The sequence below is a fragment of the Silene latifolia genome, chromosome Y (assembly GCF_048544455.1).
Source record: "Silene latifolia isolate original U9 population chromosome Y, ASM4854445v1, whole genome shotgun sequence".
NCBI classification, from domain to species: domain Eukaryota; kingdom Viridiplantae; phylum Streptophyta; class Magnoliopsida; order Caryophyllales; family Caryophyllaceae; genus Silene; species Silene latifolia.
The window spans coordinates 354,780,528-354,793,792 of NC_133538.1; the positions used below are offsets into that span (position 1 = coordinate 354,780,528).

Below are 13,265 nucleotides of genomic sequence, written 5' to 3' on the forward strand. Positions count from 1 at the left end.
TTTTGTCCTTGGTATTTGGGAAAACTTTCCGCAGGACCATGTCTCCTTCTTTGAATACCCTGATGTTTACATTTTTATTGTAGCTTCTGGCTACTGTTTGCTGGTAGGAAGCTTTTCTGATCTTGGCTGCATCTCTTAATTCTTCAGCCAGGGTCAGGCTATCTTGTAGTAGTGGCCTGTTTTCTTCTATAGTGTTCAGGCTACTTCTCGTGGTTGGTACATGGATTTATGCTGGGATCACTGCTTCACCACCATAGACCGGGAGTAAGGGATCTGGCCTGTGGATGTCTTGGGTGTGGTCCTATCAGCCTAGAGGACTAAAGGAAGTTCTTCAGCCCATCTTCCGTTTCTTCTCTTTAGTTTTTTCTTCAGGCAGCTGATTACTACTTTGTTGATGGATTCTGCCTGGCCATTGGCTTTTGGGTAGCCTGGTGTGGAGGTTACCAGGTTGATATTCCATTATGCACAGAAAGCCATCGTCCTCTTTCCCACGAACTGAGTACCATTGTCACAAACTATTTCTGAGGGGATGACATACCTACATATGATATTGTATTTAATGAATGATATGACATCCTTCTCTTTGACTTATCTGTATGAGTTTGCCTCTATCCATTTTGAAAAGTAGTCGGTCATGGCTATCATAAAAACATTTTGTTCAGGAGCTTGGGGTAATTTGCCTACAATGTCCATTCCCCCACTCTATAAATGGCCAGGGAGCTGAGATGGAGTGTAGTAGCTCTGATGGTTGATGGATGAATGTAGAATGGAGTTGGCAGGCTTCACACTTGGAGATGTAAGCTATGCAATCAGCTCTAAGGGTTGGCCAGAAGTAGCCTGTCCTTAGAACTTTGGTTGCCAAGCTCCTGCCACCTTTGTTATTTCCACAATATCCATCATGTATGTCCTCAATAACCTGTTTAGCTTCATGAGGTTCCAGGCATTGCAGATTAGGTCTGACCTGAGACATTTTAAACAATGTGTTATTTATAATAGTATAGGTGGAAGCTTTAATTCTAAGGGCCCTTACTTCATGCCTGTCTTTAGGTAGTGTCCCCCGTAAGAACCAATCATAGTATGGTTTGGTCCAAGAGTTTGTGTCCTCATTGATAGGACATGTTTGGTCAGGCTTTTCAATGGTTGGTTCTAACAGGTGAACAATAGGTATTTTATCAAATACAGCAGGGCTGAAATTTGATCCCAGGCTGGCTATGGCATCAGCCTGAGTGTTTAGGTCTCTTGGTATTTGATCAATGTCAAATGAACTAAACTTTTTGCAAAGGTTTTTGACGTAGTCTAAATAAAGAATCATTTTGGAATCCTTTGCAGCATGTGTTCATTTGACTTGATTGGAAATTAAAAGGGAGTCAGTTTTTACCTTGAGATTTTTCACACCAAGATCTATACATACCTTGAGTCCAGCTATCAGGGCTTTATATTCAGCTTCATTGTTTGTTGCTTTGAACTCACAACTAATAGCTTGAGAAATTAGATCTCCCTATGGTGATTTTAGTACTAATCCTAGGCCAGTTCCTCTCATGTTTGTTACTCCATCTACGTGTAGGGTCCATTCCTGGCCTAGTTTTTGGGTGTCTACATGGTTGACCTCTTTTATAAGGTCTGGTTCTAGGCTGGTACTAAATTCAGCCACGAAGTCTGCTAAGGCCTTGGATTTAATGGTTGTCCTAGGTTCAAAGGTTATATCATAAGTACTTAGTTATACTGACCATTTTGCCATTCTGCCTGAAAGTTCAGGTTTTCTTAGGACAGATTTAATAGGCAGGTTGATCCTGACAATTATAGGGTGACTCTCAAAGTAAGGTCTAAGTTTCGTACAAGATATAATTAAAGCAAGCACATATTTTTCAAGTAATCCATACCTTGTTTCTGCATCCAGGAGACTTTTACTTACATTGTAAACAGGGTGTTGTTGGCCTTCAACCTCCTTGGTCAGGACTCATCTTACTGTTGTTTCAGTGACTGATAATTAAACCGTCAGGGGTTCTCCTTTGTTAGGTTTGGCCAGCAGTGGAGGATTAGCCAGGTAGGTTTTTAAATCTTGGAAGGCTGTTTCGTGTTCAGGCATCCAGTTGAATGATTTGTTCTTCACGAGGAGGTCATAGAAGGATTTTCATCTTTCAGATGACCTGGATATGAATTTATTCAGGGCTACAACTCTACCTGTTAATCTTTGGATATCTTTAACTAATTTGGGAGATTCTAATTCCAAGATGGCTTTTATCTGTTCTGGGCTGACTTCAATCCCTCTTTTTGTCAACATGTACCCATGGAATTTGCGTGAAGAGACTCCAAAGTGGCATTTGGAAGGGATGAACTTTATATTGAATTCTTCCAGGATCTTGAAGGGTTCTTCTAAATCCTTTACATAATCTTCAGCCTTCTTTGATTTAACCACCATGTCATAAATGTTGACCTCCATTGTGTCACCTATTTGATCTTTGAACATCATGTTGACCAGGCGTTGGTAGGGTGCCCCTGCATTATTCAGGCCAAAGGGCATTGCTGTGTAATAATATATGCCCCTTTCCGTGATGAATGCAGTGTTTTCCTGGTAAGCTGGGTGCATCTTGATCTGGTTGAATCCACTTGAAGCATCCATAAACGTTAATAGCTCATGCTCTGCTGTAGCATCTACCATGGCATCAATATGAGGAAGTAGGAATGGATCCTTTGGGTAGGCTTTGTTTAGGTCTGTGTAGTCTACACAAACTCTCCATTTGTCATTCTTCTTTTATACCACAACCACATTGGCTAGCCATTCAGGGTACATTACTTCCCTGATCATTCCCATGTCTAGAAGTTTGTCCACCTCTTCATTGATGATAGAGTTACGTTCAGGGGCAAACTTCCTCCTTTTCTGTTGCACATGCTTAAATGAAGTGTCAATATTAAGTTTGTGTGTAATAATATTGGCATCTATACCAGTCATATCAAAGTGTGACCAGGCAATACATAAAGATTTCCTCTTAAGAAAACTTACTAGTTCTGGTCTGATACTGTCAGGGACATCAGATCCTATTAGTATATGCCTGTCAAGATACTCAGGGTCTAAAATTACCTGATCGGTTTCCATTTGAGTTTTTGCCACATAAGTGCTCCTGATAGGGGTACTTTAATTGCTAGGCGAGAGACTTACCTGTCTTGGAAGGTTTTAATGATTCAGTATAACATTCCTAGGCAGACTTTTGTTCACCTTTGATGGTTGTTATTCCCCACTCTGTTGGTATTTTGACGCACTGGTGAAAGGTTGAAGGAAAAGCTCAGACATTGTGGATCCAAGGTCTGCCTAGGATGGCATTGTAGGATGACATACAATCCAAGGTTCCAAATCTCTCATAAGATGAGAGTCCTTGAACGTATGTTGGCAGGTAGATTTTTCCCAGAGTGTTCTTAGTTTTGCCACTGAATCCTACCAGGACATTTGACTTCTTTATGATTTGGCTCTCATCAATCTTCATTGGTTTTAGGACGTCAAGCATAATTAGGTTGACTGAGCTGCCGCCATCTACTAAAATTTTCAGGACACGTGCAGTTCCTATTTGCATGGTAATGACCAGGCTGTTATGGTGGACATCAAAGATTCCCTGCATGTCAGATCCTCCATTGATGAACTTGAATTCATAGATGGGTGGTGCTAGAGGCAGGTCACGTTGTGGTCTTTCCTGGTCCTTTCTTGTTTCATTGTCTTCCATGTTCTTTGATGGCATTAGATCTTTCAGGTAACCTTTCTTTAATAGGTAAGCCACTTGCCTGCGTAGTCCTAGGCATTCCTCTATTGTGTGTCCTATGTCCATGTGAAACTCGCACCATCTTGTTGTGTCTTTCCTTGAGTTAGGGTTGTCTGTCTTCTTTGGCCACTTGACAATGTCTCCCATGTTGTCAAGCCTTTCGATGAATCCTGTAGTGTCAATCGAGAAGTTATATTCTTGAATAGGGGGATAAGTATAGAAGTTGCCTCGTTGCTCATAAGCATAGTTGACTTCTGCTCTGTCAGGCCTAGTGTACGGGGATGGCCTGGAACTGCTTCCTCTGTGATTGGAACTTTTCCTCTTGGATCTTTCATATCCTAAAGCATTGTCAGTGGCTTCAGATTTGAAGCTTTTGTCTTCCTCCAATCTGATGTAGCCAATGGCCTTTGCCTGGACGTCCTCGAAAGTCAGGCAAAGTTTCATAGTTAGCTCATCATAGAAGTCACTTTCTAATGGTAGTCCCTGCCTAAAAGCTTCGACGGCTGTTCCAACATCAGATCTGGGGATTGATACTTTTTCCTTGTTGAATCTTGTCGGGAATGCTCTGATTGTCTCGCCAGGATTTTGCTTGATTCTGTATAGGTCACTGGATCTCTTTTCGGGTTCCCTGCTGCTGGCAAATTGATGGTTGAATGAGTTTATCAGATCTGCAAAGGACTTGATGCTTCCGTTTGGCGGATTGATGTACCACTGGAGGGCAGGACCGGTCAGGGTTGTTCCAAAACCTTTGCACATGCATACTTGTCGCAGTTCACTAGGTATGGAGGCTGCCAACATCCTTTGTTTGTAGTAGGCTACATGATTTTAAGGATCTGTAGTTCCATCATAGATTCTCATTGATGGCACCACAAACTTCTTAGGTAGATCTATCTTTGCTATCTCATCCACGAAGGGTGAGTCCGCATAGCTTTCAGGGTTGGCTTCCTCAATGGTTGCATGCACTCCAGGGATCTTTTCAAATTTCTCATGGAGTTTCTAGATCTCCTGGAGCATGGCCATCATTATTGCGGTGTTGGTTTGATCTGGTACAGCCTCTTCATTTTGAATATCTTCTAAGTCTGTATCACCTTCTCCTGCTTTGGATTTTGATGGAGTTGGAGTACCAAATTTGAAGAAATCAATGTTTCTGATGATTGAAGAGAATGGCGTGCCAGGCTGGATCTTTAACTTTGATCCTGAGGCTTTATCTCCTAGTTTTTGCTTCAGCCTAGATTCTGATTCCTTTAGTTTCATGACTTCAGCTTCAGCCTAGGCCATTTTTTGTGTAATACTACGATTTTATGTGTCTTAAGGTACTCCATCGAGTGGGGCTTGCTCTGTCGAGTAAGTAGCTTTTTACGCAAAACAGTACACTGCCTGTAGGGTACTCGATCGAGTAAGTTGGAGACTCGATCGAGTAAGGGGCACTCGATCGAGTAAGTCACTTACTCGATCGAGTAAGTGAGTTACGGGTGATGTTTGACGGGTTTTGTTAATAAGGCAGGATTAGTATATAAAGCTTTCGTCACTTTTCTTAAAACACTTTTACACTCTAAAACCTTTCAAAGAGAAGATTAGAAGTTACGTTGATTGTTCTCGCCGCATTATTAGCAAATCCCAAGGCTAGGAGTGTTAGATTGCATTGTTCTTTACACCGTTGTGATCCTTGTATTGGGGTTAAGCTTTTTATATAATTTTTATAATGTTTTGTTAAGATTGGTTAAACCCTAATTGGGTGATATTGGGGGTTTTGGGTGATTTATATGAATGTGGTAGTAATTGCATGTATGTATGTTGTAGGAGGAGGTTTCGTTGAGGAAAGATTATGATTTAGTTGCTTGATCAATGGTCGGTGTTTACTTTCCAGGTAGGGTTTCCCTACTAAGTATTGGCTACATAATATGTGGTGTTTGTGATTGTGATTGTTGGATAATTATATTGTTGGTTTGATTTTGATGCTGGTTGGTTGTATATTGTTGATTGGTTGTGTATCTGTCTGTGATCTTCGGGGTGCGTCCCTAGCTAAGTGGAGTCACTTGCAGGAGTGGCTTCACGCCCTTGATTCGCCTTCTGTGGAACCCACCACAGAAGGGATGTGCACATTAATGAACATGGGTTTATCGCTCGATGGAGATGAGCGAGGCTTTGGTGGGAACGGCTGCGGTCCCCCACTGGCGGCGAGGAGTACTTGTTGTGATGGGTACTCTGGCAGGGCTACACACTTTAGTGTGTAGTCAGTTGTGTAGAGGTTGGAGATGGAGATTGGAGATTGGAGATTGGTTTGAGTTGTTTGAGCTGTTTGTGATATTGTTTCATTATTTCATTTCTTTTATGTAATCAGTACTGACCCCGTTAATTGTTTTAAAAACTGTGGTGATCCATTCGGGGATGGTGAGCAGTTGTTGAGCAGGTATGATGGCTTATGCGAGGGATAGTTGGGATGGAGTCACCACCGGTCTTAGAGTTTCCGCCGTGTTTTATTTAGTTGTTTGAGTACTTTGGTTTTTGGAGAACAGTTGTATTCCTTTTGACATTTTTTGGAACTTTGTTGTATCACCAAAACTTTATTATTATTTAAATACGTTTCATTATTGTCTATTTGAGTATCATTGCCTCGAGTGACCGAAATGGTGACGTTTCCATACCTTAAGTAGTCCTGGTAAGTCACTTGGAGTATGGGGGTGTCACAAAGTGGTATCAGAGCGACGATCTTGAAACCTGTAACCAATAAACCTAATAAACATAGGGAGTCAAACTAAAATAAACCCGGGTAGGAGTTGTAGGAGCTAATGCAAAGACTTGGGAGACGTCCTAAAGTCGCGAACTCCCCCTACAATTTTGAACCGGTCACTATGGGGTGTGTGTCGGGATCGCTATGTGTTTACCTTGTGCTTTGTGTATCTATATAGTAATATACGGTATGAATCGGTGGATGTATGCTTGTGGAGGACAGGAGGTATAAAGTAAAAGATGACGATGATGTGGTTTGTATGTTGATTGGTTGAAAGCATGATATTTGATTTATAACGTGGCATGTTAGAAATACGAAGGGAAAGTTGTTTGCTTGAGTATATAAAAGATATATATATATATATATATATATATATATATATATATATATATATATATATATATATATATGTTGTCGTTTGTCATTTTGCATAAAAGTATAGAAAGTTGGGAGTGCGAGTTTGAACATGCGGGTAGTGTACGAGTCTGCATGACCCGATCGAGTGGGGGGCACTCGATCGAGTAGGTGAGAGACTCGATCGAGTGGGTGTGACTCGATCGAGTAGGTAGTTTTTCGTTTCTTGGTAGAGATCTGTTTTTGGGCACTCGATCGAGTAGGATAGGGGACTCGATCGAGTAGGGCTAACTCGATCGAGTGGGATGTTGACTCGATCGAGTACGTTTTTGGGAGCTTTCTGTTCAGGTTCTGGAGTTGGGGTACTCGATCGAGTAAGTTAGGCAAATCGATCGAGTGACCCCAACTCGATCGAGTGGGTGATGGAATTCGATCGAGTAGGTGCTGTGCATGATGTTTTTGTGTTTTGAGATATGGGATGTGTGTTTATGTTTACCCTTTTCTTATATAGTTTCAAAGATGCCGCCAAAGAGAATAGCATTGTATGCCAGGGCATAGAATATGAGTATTGATAAGATCGTTAAGATGTTGGAGCACCAGGATGCTCTTACAAAGGCTTTAAAGAGGGTGGGAAAGGATAAGGAGATAGGGCCTGCTCACTCAAAGATCAGCATACATATAACAAGGTTTAATCCTAAGGATTATATGGGAACGGGGGCGCCAATTTTGCTTGATAATTAGCATACAGAGATGGAGAATATACTTAATGTAGAACATTGCCCATATGAGCTTCGAGTGGAACAAGCTGCATTCTACCTAAGGGAAGCAGCTGGAGAGTGGTGGGACAAGGTTAAGGTGAGTGCTTTGGAGTTGTATATGAAACAGGGGTTACCTGCGATACCTTGGGATGAGTTTAAGAAGGCGATGAGGCGAGAGTTTGTGCTAGAGCATGTGCGTAGTAAGCTGAGAGAGGAGTTTGATGATTTTAAGATGACTTCTGAGATGATAGTTGCTGAGTACTACCACAAGTTTAATGAGAAATCTAGGTATGTTGAGGACATGGGGCTGAGCCAAGAGAACTTGGCATTGAGGTTTGAGAAGGGGTTGACCCCCAAGATCATGAACAAGTTACCGGTATGAGCCGTTACTGATGTTAAGGAGGTTTATGAGCGTGCTGGGAGGGCTGGGAGGTTAGTTGATATGACCAAGGAGAGAGTTTATGAGAAGAGGAAAGCTGAGAGTGAGGGTGGTGGCCAGTCTAGTTACAAGAAGAGCGGCCATAACCAGGCAAGAGCGTACTTATGAGGTTCCGTGTTTAGTGCTGGAGCTTCTTACAGGCGTGGTCGTGGGGGTGGTAGTAGCAGTTGGGGTATGATTTGTTTTAACTGTGGCGTTATGGGCCACAAGAGGCATGAGTGCACCAGTGCTATGAGTTGGGGTTTCCAGAGACCGTCGCAGGGGAGTTTCTTTCAGGGTCCTTTGGAGAGTTATGATAGTAACAGGCCAGATGGGTCGTGGAACAACAGGGGTGGCCAGGGTAACAACAGTGGCGGGGCTAAGCGCAATGGCGGTAATTCATACCAAAAACCGGCAATGAACAATAACAACAACCAGGGGTCGGCTGCTAAGTCGTCTACCTTAGCTAGTACGGTCCAGGGAGGTGGGCAGAAGACCAGTGGCAAGCTGTTTATGATGGAGAAGAAGGCAGCTGAGGATGATGCTCACGTTATGCTTTAATGCGATTTCCTTCCTCTTTCATTTTCTTGTCAATTTAATTCTTGTTGTTACTAATTTATTTTCAGCAATTCAGTTTTAATATTTTGTCTTAATTTCAATTCCAATCATGTCAAGCTTATTCTTTGCTTTTAATTTTGCAATTGTTATAATTTTAATCATGCATAGCTAATCTTCTTGATTGGGAACGAGGTGAGCCATGGTGTAAATTAGGGTCAATTTTATTAGTATGATTTCCTTCTATATCGATCTTATTTCCGTTTGATAAACCTATCTTACTAGATTGAAAGATTAGTAATTAAGTTATCATTAGAAATGGAATTTCCCTTGAGCGAAAGCTTTGAGAAATTATAGGGAATTAGAAGACCGTAAGGTTAATTTTGAGCATTGATCGAAAGGCTTGCTCATATTTCCTGAGACCGTATTATAAGACCTCTACTACTTCATTGACCTGACCTTAGCCATGGTGAACCGAAGTTCCTTATCTTCTTTTTATCTTGTTGAGAAATTTCATATTTTAGCAATTAGTCATTAGAATCAAACAAATTCAAAACCCCCTTTTAATTGTTACTTTTATAGATTAAAAATTAGCAAATATAATTGATCTTGTCTCTCTGTGGTTCGACCCTTACTATCACTGTCTATAGTTTTAGTTCGGATTATAAATTTAATTTTGATACAAAACAACGATATTAAATTTTGGCGCCGTTGCCGGGGAGACGGTGTAATTCTGTTTGCTTTATTTTTAGTTTATTTTTCTTGTGTCAAGGAACTTTGGTTCCTTGAGGCCGTTGCTTACTCTTGCTTCTAGTTTTGCTTTTGCACAGTTAGAAGACAGGTTTTTGAGAGGAAGACTTGAGTACTCTCAGTTTTGCGAACATGAGTACGATATATGACAATCTTCAGCCAAAAGAGCAGCACATTCCAAAGGGACACGTATTACCTACCCCTACTACTGGTCACTTCGAATTTCGTTCCTCTTATATTGATTTAGTGGAGCGAAATCGGTTTCTGGTTCACCGGACGAGGATCCTTTGAAGCACATGGAAATTTTCACGGACTCATCACGCTCCATACCTGCATCTACTGGGGTGACCCAAGATGAAGTAAAGGGGATAATGTTCTTATACTCCTTGAAGGATTCGGCGCGAGATTGGTACCGCTACCTTGATAGGGTAGCAGCTGGAGTCACAGATTGGACATCTCTAGCATTAGCTTTCTACAAAAAATACTTCCCACTTGCAAAGACAGATTCCTTGAGAAGTAAAATTACAAATTTCCAGCAAGGACCTGATGAGGGCTTTGGTGAAGCATGGGGACGTTTCAAGAGTTTGGTTAGGGCTGTCCCCCACCACGGTTTCCAGCAGTGGTACCTTTGCAACTTATTCTATAATGCTTTATATGATGACTACAAGGTTATCCTGGACGCAGCTGCGAATGGTAGGTTCCAAAATAATACCGGTCAGAATAAAGGTTGGAACACTATTGAGGAGATGGCAGTCCATAGAGCCGAGTTTGGAAGTTCGCGTGGAAAGTCGCGAAAGCAAAGTGATGAAATGAGTGCCGTTGTGACACTCATAACTTCTATTACTGCCCGTCTCGAGAAGCTCGAGACCTCTGAAGCTTCCAAGGAATGAGTTAAAATTCCTGTCCATAATTCAGATGAAACCGAGGAATTAAGAGAGACAATCCGAACTCTTTTGGTTCAAGTCGCGAAAATAGAAGCAGCCGGGACTGAGTCTACAAAGAATTTTGTCAAGCAATTGGAGAATTTAGAGGCTAAGCAAGTCGCCAATTCTTCAAGAAAATGTGAGGGGCCAATTGAAACCATAAATGCCATTAATATCTGAAGTGGCCTGTCTTATGATGGTCCTGATAAGCCAAGAGAAGACTCGGGAAAGGATGAAAAGCAAAATTTAATTTCAGTGCGAAACGAACTCAATTGCCGATCACGGCCGATCGACCAACAACAAGCGATCGATCGACCGGGTTGTCGATGAAAAAGTTTTCGACTTAAACTATTCATACAAAGATATGTGGTCGATCGACCAATACTACCAGTCGATCGACTGAAGCTCCAGACGAAGGAGTCTCTGTCCAGGAACTATTCACGCCCAGTGTGATTGGTCGTTCAACCGAGCCCAATGGTCGATCGACCGGGTCTCCAGTGCAGGACGCAAATCCGTCAACTAGTTTGCATGATTCTACACTTATTGATGATTTGACGGAGTTTTTAAACTTACGGAAGCCGAAGGTTACTGATCCTACGGCCAGTGTTGCAGTCCCGTATCCGGAGCGTTTAAAGAATACTAAGCTGGAGCGCAAGTTTGGTAAGTTTTTGGAGATGGTCAAGAATCTCGAGGTGACCATTCCTTTCACTGACCTAATTACCCAGGTACCCTTTTACGCTAAATTTATAAAACACATTTTGAATCGTAAGAGAAATTTCCATGATGATGGCAATGTTGCTTTTGTGGAAGAATGCAATGCTCTTTCGCAAATTAATATACCACCCAAATTAAAAGACCCGGGTAGTTTTTCAATTCCCTGCACTATAGGTAACCACGAAATTGGGAAGGCCCTTTCTGATTTAGGGGCCAGTGTCAGTGTCATGCCATATTCTGTTTGTGAAAGGCTAAATATTGGTAGACTTAAGGTAACCTATATCACCCTTCAGATGGCAAATAGATCGACTCAGAGACCTTTAGGAGTCTTAGAGAATGTACCCGTTCGCGTGGGTAAGTTTTTTATTCTTGTCGATTTCGTTGTTTTGGACATTGCAGAGGACAGTCAGATACCTATTATTTTAGGTAGACCATATTTACATACAGCTGGAGCTGTAATAGATGTCAAACGCGGAATCATTACCTTAGAGGTAGGGGATGACACCATTGAGTTCAGTCTTGCTCGTAAGGCTACTGAACCTGCTAATGATGATACATGTTATTCCATTGATATTGTTGACATGGCTGTTAATTATAACTGGAGGGAATCCTTAGCCAAGGATCCCTTAACTGATCTAACCCGTTTAGATGAGTGTGCAGGTAATACAGCGGAGAATGCTGAGGAGCCAGATGCTTTGGTAGCCTCAATGGAGAGCTACGAGCTCAGAGAGGAAGAAGATGAGATGCTCTTAAGCCTGGCCAACGAGAATTTGGTAAACACTTGCTATACCATTGAAGCTGATTCTGTCTGTGCTGTAGAGGTAAAGGTGCCTGAGCGTAAGCCACTTCCTCCTAATCTTAAGTATGTTTTTCTAGATGATACGGAGTAGTACCCAGCTATTGTTAGTGCTAAGCTTAATGATGACCAGCTGTCTGCTTTGATGTGTGTGCTTAAGAAAAACAGGAAGGCTTTAGGTTACTCTTTGGATGATATTAAGGGCATCAGCCCTGATATTTGTATGCACAGGATAGAGCTGGAGGAAGGCCACAAGCCTTACAGACAGGGTCAACGCAAGTTGAACCCGAAGATGCGGGAAGTTATTATGGCCGAGGTGATGAAACTACTCAATGCAGGTATTATTTATACAGTTGGCAACTCCAAGTGGGTTAGCCTAGTTCAGGTAGTTCCGAAGAAAGGAGGGACTACCGTGGTTAAAAATGAGAAGAATGAATTAATACCAACACGAGTTATGACAGGGTGGCGGATGTGCATTGATTATAGACAGTTGAATGCCGCCACCAAAAAAGACCACTTCCCCCTCCCTTTTGTTGACCAAATGACTGAAAGACTTGCCTCTAACAAATTTTTCTGTTTTCTAGACGGATATTCAGGGTTCTTTCAGATCCCTATTCATCCGGATGATCAGAGTAAGACAACTTTTACCTGTCCACAGGGTGTTTTTGCGTACCGCAGGATGCCCTTCGGATTGTGTAACGCCCCAGCTACCTTTCAGAGATGCATGATGGGGATTTTTTCTGATTATATAGAGAATATTATGGAGGTATTTATGGATGATTTCTCAGTTTATGGTAATGACTTTGATCATTGTTTAGCTAACCTTGACAAAGTCATGCAGCGTTGTATTGATGTTAATCTTGTTTTAAACTGAGAAAAATGTCAGTTCATAGTCAATGAGGGAGTTGTGTTAGGGCATCTGATTTTTGATAAAGGTATACATGTTGATAAAGCAAAAGTGCAGGTGATTGAGCAATTGCCTCCTCCCGTGAATGTTAAAGGAGTGAGGAGTTTCCTTGGTCACACTGGTTTCTATCGGCGTTTCATTAAGGATTTTTCAAAAATTGCTATACCACTTACACAATTGCTCCTTAAGGATGCTGTCTTTGAGTTTACTGATGAGTGCCTTTTAGCTTTTAACAGGTTAAAGGAGGCTCTAGTTTCTGCACCAATCATTCAGCCGCCTGATTGGGATCTCCCATTTGAGATTATGTGTGATGCCAGCGATTATGCAATCGGTGCAGTTTTGGGACAGCGGAAGAATAAAGCTTTGAATGCCATATACTATGCGAGCCGAACTCTGGATGAGGCTCAAGTCAATTATTATACAACTGAGAAAGAGTTTCTAGCTGTAGTTTTTGCCTTAGACAAATTTCGGTCTTATTTGTTAGGTTCTAAGGTTGTTGTTTATACTGACCATGCAGCGCTGAAGACTCTCTTTCTTAAGAAGGATGCGAAGCCAAGGCTTTTGGGGTGGATACTCCTTTTGCAGGAGTTTGATTTGGAGATCAAAGATA

The 13,265-nt window shown here is 41.7% G+C and overlaps 1 non-coding gene across 1 annotated transcript; it reads right to left on the reverse strand.

The window, feature by feature from the left end:
- Nucleotides 1-9,819: 9,819 nt before the first annotated feature.
- LOC141636808 (small nucleolar RNA R71) lies at nucleotides 9,820-9,928 on the reverse strand. Its single transcript, XR_012541393.1, has one exon. It is a non-coding gene; the product is annotated as a small nucleolar RNA R71 (small nucleolar RNA).
- Between the last annotated feature and the right edge of the window lie 3,337 nt (nucleotides 9,929-13,265).